Genomic DNA, 13,769 nt, shown 5'->3' with positions numbered 1-13,769 from the left:
ACTTATCACAAAAAATCACAACTTCATTGCCATGTCTCTTACTAAGTACCTTGGACTGTCTACATTTCAAAAAGGGGTCATTTCAGGGATATCTGTACTGTCCTGATATTTTTGGCCCTCAAGAAATGAGATAGTTCATCAGTACATCAAAATTGATATACTGATTTTCAGAGTCCAGCTTTGTGGACTGTATAACTTTCCTACAGACTAAATAATATACACTGATTTGGGTTATTTTAACCAAAGAAATGTAGCAGAATACATTCTGGCATAAATATATAAAGAACAATTATTTATTTGCAAAATTTTATAACAGAAAAGAAGAAAAACTTGTTTTTTTTCAAAATTTTCCATCTTTTTTTTGTTTATTTTGCAAAAAAATAAAAAACCCAGTGGTGATTAAATACCACCAAAAGAAAAACCTAGTTGTGTGAACAAAATGATAAAAATTTAGTTTTGGTACAGTGTTGCATGGCCGTGCAATTGTTATTCAAAGTGCAACAGAGCTGAAAGCTGAAAATTGGCCTGGGCAGGAAGTGGGTAAAAGTTCCCGGTATTGAAGTGGTTAAAGCTAAGAATGCATACATGAATAGAATTTTTTTTTTTTTTTAAATGAAAGTTTAGTGTCACTTTAACTTTTCACTGGCTGACAGAACACAACAAACGAATGCAGAAGTAATCAAACCGCATGTAAATGCACATGAAAACATGCATTAAAGCTTGCACTAAAGATGTGCACAAACGATGCACACATAAAGGCGTGAACTCAACCTTAGGAAAGCGGCTTCTACTACAGGGATTCCAGTTTCCAGAGGGATTTCACAGGTATAGAACATACATACTTCCAAACTGAAACAATGTAACTATGCAAAAAAAAACCCTACCTAGAACTTGGCTTTCAGGTGGGGTTTTGGAAGATGCCTCCATTCCTACAGACTGAGTCTCTGTAGAACTAAAAGCAAACCGGCCATTACACTGATTGATAAACCTCTACAAACAGGTTGGGGTTCCCTATCAACAATCTCTGTTTTACTATACAAATAAAGGTTCCTCCGGAAGAGAGCCCAGATTCCTCAGTCGTTTGTTTTCACATCCTCTTTTATGGTGTGTTTTTATGTCTTGTCTTTTCCGTGTCCTTCATAATGTGTTTGTGGTCAATCCAAGCAACCTCAGAAAAGAATTTTTAACTCAAATAGGTCTGATTCATCATGATAGTTCCAAAACAAGTGACCACCGTTTCATTTCCTTTTTCTGAGATGTTTGTTATAGGACAGGTGCTTGTTGTCAGCACTGCATGGTGTGCAACTTTTCAAAAAACATTTTCAGAAGATATACAAGTTATAAAGTGCTTTTTTACATAGGTTCTCCATAGTGACATGGCCACCTCACACAGTCTGTCCTCTCCAAGTGGCTTACATAGGTATGAACAGAGGCGTAGCTTGAAGCTTGTGGGCCCCGATGCAAAAGTTGACCTGCCCCCCCCCCCCCCCTACTTCCAACATGCATGCAGATACATCCACCGCATGCCAAGATACTCAAAGTGGCTCAAAGTGGAGTTCCACCCCCCAAAAAAAAAAAAAAATTAGTAATGTGCTTAAAAAAAAGCAAAAAGCAAAAAGAAACATTTGGAGAAAAAATTTTTTTTTTTACTCACCTCTAAATGGCTGTTGCTAGGGGATCCCTCGTTGTCTGCCTCCTTCGGTGCCTGGGCTGGTGACATCACTTCCCTCGGTGCAGGAAGGGAGATCACCTCTCCACCCTCCCTCTTGTCAATCATCTGGGATACGTGACCGGTCCCAGGTGATTACGGGGCCAGTGGCGGTGCGCGCATGCGCAGTGGGTGCCCGGCTGTGAAGCCACAGCCGGGCACCCAAAGTTAAAATGCTGACCGGAGGAGGGGATGAGCGGGGCTTCGATCCCCCGCATCGCTGGACCCTGGGACAGGTAAGTGTCCGATTAAAAGTCAGCAGCTGCAGTATTTGTAGCTGCTGACTTTTAATTTTTTTTTTTTTTTTTAAATGGGAACCCCACTTTAAGAGTTTTGAGTTCCCAGAGTTTCTTTACATCAGAGAACAGGGATTACCACTGAAGAAACAGAGGACAGGGATCACTGCTGGAGAATCAGAGGACAGGGACCCCTGGCAGGTCACTTGGCAGAGCTCCTTTCCCATCCCAGCACTGTATACAGCTCCCCCACACTACACTGGGCTGAAATCACATTCCTTTACACACAGTCTGCCAGTCTTCACAGGGTGTAGCTGGCTTTTATGTTGTCCTTCTGACCTGTGAAATTCTCTGGTCGGAACGACAGTATAGTTGCAGTAGGCAGATACACCCTGTGCAGATCACGGCTAACTGGCTGTGTTGTAAAGGAATGTGATTTCAGCCCTGTGGAGCAGGAACAGTATAGAGTGCTGTAATGGGAAAGGAGCTCAGCAGCCGGGCATAGCATGCAGGGTGGAGGGGGTGGTCAGGGGGCAACTTAGATCTGGGAGGGCAAAGACATGTGACACAAAATCTGGAGCCTGCAGCCCTTCAGGGGCCCCCCAAGGAGGTGTTAAGGGATTTGTATTAGCAATTTCTGAAGGTTTCTCCGTCGGTTTTGGCAGGTGTTGGGGCAAGGTCACCTCCCAGAGGTGTGTGTCTTTTCCCCAATTGTCAGAGAAGTGGGGTAAGTAGACATCCCCGGGTGTGTGTGTGTGTGTGTGTGTGTGTGTGGGGGGGGGTACAGAGCATCCAAGCTGGTGACTAGGAGACACTGAGCAGTGTCATACCTCACCAGTGACATCGATCCCATCGTGGCTACAGGATGGCACTCTCCTCCTCTTGCCTCGCTGAGCTCAGTTACCATTCCATGTTGCCAGAACATAGCACAGACACTTCCCCATCCTGGGCTGTTCTCACCTCGTGCTCCTCTCCATTCAGGAAATGGCTCACAGCTTCTCCCCAGCCAATGAGAACAGAGGGGTGTGAACTGTGGAAGGCAAAGTAGAAGCCCAGTACTGGAACGTGGCTGTGGGGCCCTAGGGCAGATTGGAGCTGGATTTTGTGGAGGATATGATAATATGACAGGGAGGCTGCAGGGGCCCCCTGGAACTAGGGGTGGGGTTGCGATTGTGACCCCTGCAACCCCTTATGCTACGTATGAATTTGACTCCTTTTTAAGCTGCTGACCAAGGTCTCATCTAGCCTAAGGGAAACCTTGACCTCCATAAGTTCTCTAGCTCAGCATTGTTTGCAGATTTCTAAATGAGACATACAGTATCTCACAAAAGTGAGTACACCCCTCACATTTTTGTAAATATTTTATTATATCTTTTCATGTGACAACACTGAAGAAATTACAATTTGCTACAATGTAAAGTAGTGAGTGTACAGCTTGTATAACAGTGTAAATTTGCTGTCCCCTTAAAATAACTCAACACACAGCCATTAATGTCTAAACCGCTGGCAACAAAAGTGAGTATACTTGCCAAAATTGGGCCCAAAGTGTCAATATTTTGTGTGGCCACCATTATTTTCCAGCACTGCCTTAACCCTTTTGGGCATGGAGTTCACCAGAGCTTCACAGGTTGCCACTGGAGTCCTCTTCCACTTCTCCATGACGAAATCACGGAGCTGGTGGATGTTAGAGACCAAGTCTTTATGGAACTTGCTTTGTGCGTTGATCCAAATCATTTGATGGAGGCAGGATTATGGTGTGGGGTTGTTTTACCAGGGGTTGGACCTGGCCTCTTAGTTCCAGTACAGGGAACTCTTAAGGCGTCAGCATACCAAGACATTTTGGATGATTTCATGCTCCCAACTTTGTAGGAACAGTTTGGGGATGGCCCCTTCCTGTTCCAACATGACTGCGCACCAGTGCACAAAGCAAAGTCCATAAAGACATGGATGAGCGAGTTTGGGGTGGAGGAAATTGACTGGCCTGCACAGAGTCCTGACCTCAACCCGAACACCTTTTGGATGATTTAGAGCGGAGACTGCGAGCCAGGCCTTCTCGTCTGACCTCACAAATGTGCTTTTGTAGGAATGGTCAAACATTCCCATAGACACACTTCTAAACCTTGTGGACTGCCTTCCCAGAAGAGTTGAAGCTGTTATAGCTGCAAAGGGTGGGCCAACCCAATATTAAACCCTACGGACTAAGACTGGGATGCCTTTAAAGTTCATGTGCATGTTAAGGCAGGCGTCCCAATACTTTTGTAATATAGTGTATATGAATGCAGCCCAATTTATTGTTTATTATCTTTATACACTATGTGTATTGACTGATAGAAAACAGTGCACTGCATTCACACAGACACAGGCATATTTGTATTTTCTGTGCGGAACACAGGTTCTTGCTGGCAGTGCTAGCAGAAGATCCTGCATAAAATATGTCTGTAAAGTAAAATTCATCTAATGGCTTTTCCCATATTCTACACGTTTACACCCATACACATGTTGCTGGCCCCAGATGTCCTACGTTATTTTTTGTTCACTGCTAAACAAAGCATGCATTTTAATTTTTAAATGCAGCTGTGTGTATATCCCCACTGATTTCTATGGTGCTGTGTCTAGATCAACCTTTCTCAACCTGTTTTCTTTTTTTTTTTTCTTTTTTTTTATATATAATCTTTATTTAAGGTGTTATACAGAAAAAAGGGTCAGAAATAAACAAAAAAGAAGAAATAAAACAGAGAAATAACTAAATTAGTCATCCTCTTTCGCATTTTATAAAAGACTATATCGTTAACCAGTGAGCAGTATCGATCCTTTCTTAGACTAGTAAACCAATAAGACCCCTTTCACACTGGGGCGGTTTGCAGGCGTTATTGCGCTAAAAATACCGCCTGCAAACCGACCCAAAACAGCTGCTGCTGTTTGTTCAGTGTGAAAGCCCGAGGGCTTTCACACTGAAGCGGTGAAGCGGTGCGCTGGCAGGAGAAGAAAAAAACTCCTGCAAGCCGCATCTTTGGAGCGGTGAAGGAGCGGTGTATTCACCGCTCCTAAACCGCTCCTGCCCATTGAAATCAATGGGGCAGCGCGGCTATACCGCGGCAATACCGCGGCAATACCGTAGCTATAGTCGCGCTATGCGAGCGGTTTTAACCCTTTTTCGGCCGCCAGCGGGGGTTAAAACCGCACCGCTAGCGGCTGAATACAGCCGCAAAAATGACGCTGGCAGGAGAAGAAAAAAACTCCTGCAAGCCGCATCTTTGGAGCGGTGAAGGAGCGGTGTATTCACCGCTCCTAAACCGCTCCTGCCCATTGAAATCAATGGGGCAGCGCGGCTATACCGCGGCAATACCGCGGCAATACCGTAGCTATAGTCGCGCTATGCGAGCGGTTTTAACCCTTTTTCGGCCGCCAGCGGGGGTTAAAACCGCACCGCTAGCGGCTGAATACAGCCGCAAAAATGACGGTAAAACAGCGCTAAAAATTTATCGCCGACGCCCCCACGCCCCAGTGTGAAAGGGGCCTAAGGCTCTGGATAATCTGGATAAAGGGGCCCTGGATAATCGATCCCTGTGGACATCCCCCTTCCCTCGAAAGGGAAGTGGCAGGAGGGCCCTGTTAGTATCAAATGGTATCCCAATTGAGACAGAACCCACTACATATTTGTAAAACTTGTGATGCTGATGACCGGAAATAATAAGGATCCAGCTTATTGTTCACTCAATGTGAACACTTTGGTCACTATGTTAATACCTGATCACACCTGGTTCGACGGCCGTGTAGGTTCTGCCACCAAGGGGCCATCACCCGAAGGGTTCCGGCTCGCCAGAGCTAATTGTTTAAATTTGGGGTCAGCCAATGCTAGCAAGGCCATGTCTGGAAATGTAGTCTTTCCAAGGTGCCCAAGTGGAGTCAAATCTTTTCTGGGTACCCCTGCAGGTGGCCGGCCACACCTCCGCTTCCATAGTCTCCCCCACATACCCAACCCATTCCACCTCGCTCGGTATGCGTGGACTTTTCCAATAAATTGTGATTAGGCTTCTAGCCATATTGAGGAGGTAGGGGAGAGCACTACGTTTATATCGTGATAGAGGCATGGGGGGGATGTGAAGAAGGAAGTGCTTCGGTAGGTCAGGGATATTCACCCCAATACCATCTGAGATATGCTTACTGACCATAGCCCACAAAGGATTTCAGTATGGGACAATCCCACCATATGTGGAGAAGCATTCCTCTCTGCCCACAACCCCTCCAGCACAAATCCGAAGTCGATAGATAGATCCTGGACAGGGTCACCAATACCCGATACCCACTGAAAGTATTTTATAATTATTCTCTTAAGTCTTTGACTCCACTGAGCTTGAGTGTGTTAGGAGATATAGGTAGTTCAATTGTTCATTAGTAAACTCACACTGGAGGTCTCTTTCCCACTCTCTAATGTAAATTGGTTTAGGGCTAGGCTTGGCCGCTTCTAATAATTTGTAAAGGGCAGAGATCATGTGTAGCAGAGGTTCTTGATCAGACCAAAGGATTTCAAAATCTGTAAGGGTAGCTCTAACCTGCGACACATGATGCTGCAACGTGACAAAGTTAGCAAGCTAAAAATCAAAGGGGAAACTGCCATAGCGCTCCCTAAGGGTAGTAAGCAGAACCAAAGTGTGTCCCTGCACAAAGCGCCTTAAGCTGTAGATGCTGTATCTCACCCACGTACCAAGAGAGGACAGCTGTTCTCCGGGGGGGAACCAGGGGAAGCCCCCCACTGGGGCCAATGACGAAGTTGGGGGGGCCAGGGCAAAGGCCTTGTTCATTCTATCCGAAGCCTTCAGGGTGTGGGCAGTCAACGGGGATACCCACTCTGAAAGGCCCTTGGCCTCCTTCGGAACCCAGGGAGCGTATGCCAAGTTTCAACCCGCAATGACCTTTTCCATCTGCACCCACAGTTTAGAGCTTGTGTGAAACCTCCAATTGAGAATATGTTATAGCGCAATTGCCTGATAGTATTGGGAGATGTTGGAAGGCCCAGACCACCATTTCGCTTAGACCATTGCAGCATCGCCACAGCTAGTTGTGGTCTCTTACCTCTCCATACGAACCTAACGAAAAGGCTACGAAGCTTCTTAAAGAAGCGTGAGGGTAGAAGGACAGGCACATCTGCAAGAGAAACAACACACGGGGCAAGATTGTCATTTTAATGATGTTCGTGTGGCCCATCCATGTATAGGTCTCCTTATCCCATGACTTTAGATCTATATTGATCTTTTTAAGTAGAGGTATATAGTTGTATGTGTACAGGGTATCCAGGTTGCCTGTGAGGTGTATGCCGAGGTATCATATGGAGGAAGACTCCCAGATAAAAGGAGAATAACCCTTTCAGGGCAGAGGCCATCGCTGGGGGGACAGTAATAGGCAGGATTTCTGATTTGGTGTAATTCATTCGGAAGTTGGAGACTTGGCTGTAGGCTGATAGTTCCTCCAGTAGGTTAGGCAGTGAGACAGTGGGATTCACAATGTGGAAAAGAACATCGTCCGTGTAAGCAGAGAGCTTATGTTCCGTGGGGCCTACAAGGACCCCTCTGATGTTCAGATTTGATCTTATTCTCTGCAGCAAGGGCTCCAGGACCAGGGCAAATAGTAGGGGTGAGAGTGGACACCCCTGTCTCGTGCCATTCCAAATAGAGAACACTGAGGATAGACCACTATTCACCTTTACCTGTGCTGTGGGGGACGTGTAAAGTGCCATAATCCATCTCAACATATGCGGGCCTAGGCCTAGCCTCCCCAGCACAGCCCTAAGGAAATCCCAGTCCACACAGTCAAACGCCTTCTCTGCATCAGTTGAAAGAATTAAATAGAGAGGCAGATGATCGTGTGTACGGGTCCAATGAATGAGCTGGAGAGCTCTGATGGAGTTGTCTCCCGCCCTACTATAAACCCCGTCTGGTCAGGGTGGACTATCCCAGGGAGGAGGTGTTTAAGACGATTGGCCAGGATCTTAGCAAATAGCTTCAGGTCCGTGTTCAATAAAGAAATCGGCCAGTAATTCTGTCGGAGGCTATGATCCTTCCCCTCCTTCGGTAAGACTGAGATGTAAGTTAGCGAGGCCCCCAGCGGGAAGTGCTCAGTAGTAACAAGAGTGTTAAAAAACGTACACATGGGGGCCTGCAGTTGTGTGAAAAAAAAAAAAAAAAGTAGTAGGCCTTTGTGTATCCGTCAGTAGCCAGCAGTTATAAGAAGCAACAAATTCGTCTGTTGCTCAGAGGACAAACTAGAGAAGCCTGAGGAGGAAAGATAGGCCTCGATGCATGCTCGCTTCTGTGCGGTGTCTGTTGGGGAGGCGTTCGAGTCTAGGTCATATAGAGCCGCATAATAGTCACAAAACATTGATGCAATTCTTGAGGTGTGCTGGACCGGTTCACCTGAGGAGTGTAGTTGAACATGTGACGACATTTGACTTTTCCTAAGTGCCCGAGCCAACATCCTCCTACATTTGTTACCGTACTCGTAGTACTTGTGTGCCACATATCGCAACCGCCGTCTAATTCAGTGATCTAAGAGTTTAGAAAAGAGTGTGCATAATTCTGTCAAGCGTCAGAGCTCCTCTGGATCCGCGGTACGCTCATGACCAAGTTCGGCTTGTTGCAGGGCCCCGAGGACCCGCTGAAATTCAGCCTGCCTCTCCCTCTTCAGCTTGGAGCCCCAAGCAATGAAGGAGCCTCGCACTACTGCCTTGTGGCCCTCCCACAATATCCCATCAGTGACCTCCCCATTAGCGTTTTCAGTAAAGTAGTAGGTTATCTCCTCTATCCCTGTCACTACCCTGAGATCATCCAGCAGGTTCTCATTAAGCTTTCAATGCCAGGCCCTGGCCAACTGGTGAGGCAATGAAAGCATGAGGGTCACTGGGGCATGGTCATAGATGTGATCTGTTCTATAGTGGAGTCCACCAGCAGGTCCAAGGTAGTTTGGTCTGTCAGCAGTAGGTCGATTTGTGTGTATAACCCGTGAACCTTGAAATAGTAACTATAGTGCCTTTCCGAGGCATGCAGTGCCCCCCAGCAATCGACCAATGCGTGGCGCTGAAGGGACCTGCGAAAGTGCCTCAGGAAAGCATAAGAATATGTCGAGCGGTTTGCCGAGGTGTCTAAGGTAGGGTCTGGACTGACATTAAAATCCCCGCCCAGGACCAGTTTACCCTCCCTAAAATCAGCTAATCTATCTCAAACTGAGTCTACAAACGTCAGCTGTTGTGAGTTTGGGACGTATAGTGTCGCAAATGTGTATACCTGTCCCATGATGGTCCCTTTAAGAATACATAACCTTTGGAGTCTGTATAGTGGTCTATGGGTTGAAATGGACAACTCTTATGGAAAGCAATAGCTGTGCCGCGAGATTTTGGTTTTGGGGAATTGCTAAGGTACCACTGTGGAAAAAGGTGGGTGGGTAATTTGGGAGACGAGCCATCTGTAAAGTGTGTCTCCTGCAAAAATAGCACCTGTACCCTCAGTCGCCTCAGTTCGAACCACAGCCTATTAGGCTTGTTTGGAGAACAGAGACCACGAACATTGTATGACACTACCTTAACCGTAGCCATAGCGAATCAGGTGCAGGGTATCCAAATGGACAGGGCCGGATTAACATAGGGGCTGGTGAAAATGCAGCTCCAGGCCCCTCCCTCAATATAGGCCCATGGCAGTGAATATCTGTGTGCCTTCCTGAAGGAAGAGGAGGCCTCTGTGCACACATGGAGGAGACAAGTCAGTGCAGCCGAGTCCTGTCTCTGTGGATGCCTCCTGACCCCTATCACAGGATCTGTTCACTCACACAGATCCTCCTCAGTGTCTGGGAGCTGTCTGGGGGAGGGGCGCTGATGTTCTAACCAGCAGAAGCCCGGGAGGAAGGACATCTCCCATACTGTTGTTGAGATAAGGTTAGTACATTTGTTAGGGAGGTGTTTTATTGTGCTAGGGGAAAGACTGCTGCTTCCCCCCATGTAATGTGCCCACCATGTCATGTCATGTGCATTGCAGTGCCCCCATGTAATGTGCTGTGCCCACCATGTCATGTCATGTGCATTGCAGTGCCCCCCCATGTAATGTGCTGTGCCCACCATGTCATGTCATGTGCATTGCAGTGCCCCCCGTGTAATGTGCTGTGCCCACCATGTCATTTGCATTGCAGTGCCCCCATGTAATGTGCTGTGCCCACCATGTCGTGTGCATTGCAGTGCCCCCCATGTAATGTGCTGTGCCCACCATGTCATGTGCATTGCAGTGCCCCCCATGTAATGTGCTGTGCCCACCATGTCATGTGCATTGCAGTGCCCCCCATGTAATGTGCTGTGCCCACCATGTCATGTCATGTGCATTGCAGTGCCCCCCATGTAATGTGCTGTGCCCACCATGTCATGTCATGTGCATTGCAGTGCCCCCATGTAATGTGCTGTGCCCACCATGTCATGTCATGTGCATTGCAGTGCCCCCATGTAATGTGCTGTGCCCACCATGTCATGTCATGTGCATTGCAGTGCCCCCCCATGTAATGTGCTGTGCCCACCATGTCATGTCATGTGCATTGCAGTGCCCCCCGTGTAATGTGCTGTGCCCACCATGTCATTTGCATTGCAGTGCCCCCATGTAATGTGCTGTGCCCACCATGTCGTGTGCATTGCAGTGCCCCCATGTAATGTGCTGTGCCCACCATGTCATGTGCATTGCAGTGCCCCCCATGTAATGTGCTGTGCCCACCATGTCATGTGCATTGCAGTGCCCCCCATGTCATGTGCTGTGCCCACCATGTCATGTCATGTGCATTGCAGTGCCCCCCATGTCATGTGCTGTGCCCACTATGTCATGTGCATTGCAGTGCCCCCCATGTAATGTGCTGTGCCCACCATGTCATGTGCATTGCAGTGCCCCCCATGTAATGTGCTGTGCCCACCATGTCATGTGCATTGCAGTGCCCCCCATGTAATGTGCTGTGCCCACCATGTCATGTGCATTGCAGTGCCCCCCATGTAATGTGCTGTGCCCACCATGTCATGTCATGTGCATTGCAGTGCCCCCCCATGTAATGTGCTGTGCCCACCATGTCATTTGCATTGCAGTGCCCCCATGTAATGTGCTGTGCCCACCATGTCGTGTGCATTGCAGTGCCCCCATGTAATGTGCTGTGCCCACCATGTCATGTGCATTGCAGTGCCCCCATGTAATGTGCTGTGCCCACCATGTCATGTGCATTGCAGTGCCCCCCATGTAATGTGCTGTGCCCACCATGTCATGTCATGTGCATTGCAGTGCCCCCCATGTAATGTGCTGTGCCCACTATGTCATGTCATGTGCATTGCAGTGCCCCCCATGTGCTGTGCCCACCATGTCATGTCATGTGCATTGCAGTGCCCCCCATGTAATGTGCTGTGCCCAGTATGTCATGTGCATTGCAGTGCCCACCATGTAATGTGCTGTGCCCACCATGTCATGTGCATTGCAGTGCCCCCATGTAATGTGCTGTGCCCACTATGTCATGTCATGTGCATTGCAGTGGCCCCATGTAATGTGCTGTGCCCACCATGTCATGTGCATTGCAGTGCCCATGTAATGTGCTGTGCCCACTATGTCATGTGCTGTGCAGTGCAGTGCCCCCCGTGTCATGTGCTGTACATTGCAGTGCCCACCATGTCATGTGCTGTACATTGCAGTGCCCACCATGTCATGTGCAGTGCCCACCATGTAATGTGCTGTGCCATGCAGTGATCCCACCAAGTAATGTACAGTGCCCACCATGTAATGTGATGTGCCATGCAGTGCCCACCATGTCATGTGCAGTTCCCACCATGTCATGTGCCCACCCTGCCATGTGTTGTGCCCAGCATGTAGTGTGTTGTGCCCACTGTGCAATGTGCTGGGCTGTTCAGCAGTGCCCACCATGTCATGTGCAGTTCCTAACATGTAATGTGCAGTTGCATTGCCCACCATGAAATGTGCTATGCCATGCAGTGCCCACCATGTAATGTGTTGTGCCATTCAGTGCCCACCATGTAATGCGCTTTGCCCACCATGTCATGTGCAGTTCCTAACATGTAATGTGCAGTTGCATTGCCCACCATGAAATGTGCTATGCCATGCAGTGCCCACCATGTCATGTGCTGTGCCATGCAGTGCCCACCATGTAATGCGCTGTACCCACCATGTAATGTGCTGTGCCATGCAGTGCCAACCGTGTCATGTGCAGTGCCCACCATGTAAATTACTGTGCAGTGCCCACCCTGTTGTGCTGTGTTGTACCCACCATGTCATGTGCTGCGCCATGCAGTGCTTACCATGTAATGTGCTGTACATTGTCCACCATGGCATGTGCCGTGCAGTACCCACAATGGAATGCGCTATGCAGGGCTCACCATGTCATGTGCAGTGTCCACCAATTAGGCCTCATGCACACAGGCTGTTAAAATAACGTTATGAAAACGCCAGTATCTTTGCAGTGATTTTTGTTTTACTTTTTTCAGCTTTTTTCAAGGTTTTTGCAATAGCGTTTTTGAGCGTTTTTGAGCGTTTTTCCGCGTTAGCGTTCTTGAGTGTTTTTGAGCGTTTTTCCGTGTTAGCGTTTCTGAGCGTTTTTTAGCGTTTTTTTTTTTTCAATGGACCAAAAATGTCAAAAAACGTTGGTGAATGACGTTTTTGAGCGTTTTTGAGCGTTTATCAGCGTTAGAGCGTTTTTACAGCTGAAAACGTCTCTCAGAACCCACTGGTCCTGGGTTTTTTTTACAGCTTAAAAACACCTATGCCATTTGCAGCTCAAAAAGGCCTAGGTGGACATGAAGCCATAGACTAACATAGACGGGCCTTTTTAAGCTGAAAAAAAGCTCAAAAAAGCAGCTGTAAAAACGTCCGTGTGCATGAGGCCTTAATGTGCTGTGCTCACAATGTAATGTGCTGTGCTGTGTCATGCAGTGCCCACCGTATCATGTGCTGTGCAGTGCCCACCATGCCATGTGCAGTACCCACCATATAATATGCTGTGCCCACCATATAATGTGCTGTGCAGTGCCCACTTGTAATGTGCACTGCCCACCATGTAATGTTCTCAGCTGTTCCCGCCATGTCATGTGCTGTGCTCACCATATAAGGTCCTGTGCCCACCGTGTGCATGTGCTGTGTTGTGCAGTACCAACCATGTCATGTGCTGTGCCCACCATATAATGAACTGTGCCTACCTTGTAATGTGCTGTATTGGGCAGTGCCAACAGTGTAATTTGCTGTGCCCGCCATGTAATGTGCTGTGCTTTGCCCACCATTAAATGTGCTGTATCCATGTATCCACCATGTAATGTGTAGTGCCAACCATGTAATGTACTGTGCTATCCCCCCCCCCCATGTAATGTACTATGCTGTGCCCCCCTCACTCTCACCCCCCTCTCTCTCTCTCTTTCACCCTGTTCTCTCTCTTGCCCCCTTCAACCCCCTCTTTCCTACCACCCTCTCTCTCTTTCACCCTCTCTCTAGTCCCCTTTTTCTCACCCCCTCTCTCTCGTCCCCATCTCTCTCATTCAATGCCTTTCTCTCTCTTTTCCCCCTATCTAACTATCACCCCCCCCCCTCTCTCACACCCCTCTCTCTCTCTTTAATTTAATTCAACAAAAAATTGTTTGCGTTTTCATTTTATTTATTTTCATAAAAAGGCCCACCAAAATCCTTAGCACCAGGCCCATGTTGCTCTTAATCTGGCCCTGCAAATGGAACCTCCAGAAGAGTAGAACCAGGTGTGAGCAACAGCAGATCCAGTTCCTAAAGACATGTAGCAAAAGTCATGTAAAACAAAGAGGACATGTAGAAAAA

This window comes from Aquarana catesbeiana, linkage group LG01 (assembly GCF_042186555.1).
Source record: "Aquarana catesbeiana isolate 2022-GZ linkage group LG01, ASM4218655v1, whole genome shotgun sequence".
Classification (NCBI taxonomy): Eukaryota; Metazoa; Chordata; class Amphibia; order Anura; family Ranidae; genus Aquarana; species Aquarana catesbeiana.
This window is presented reverse-complemented; position numbering follows the sequence as displayed.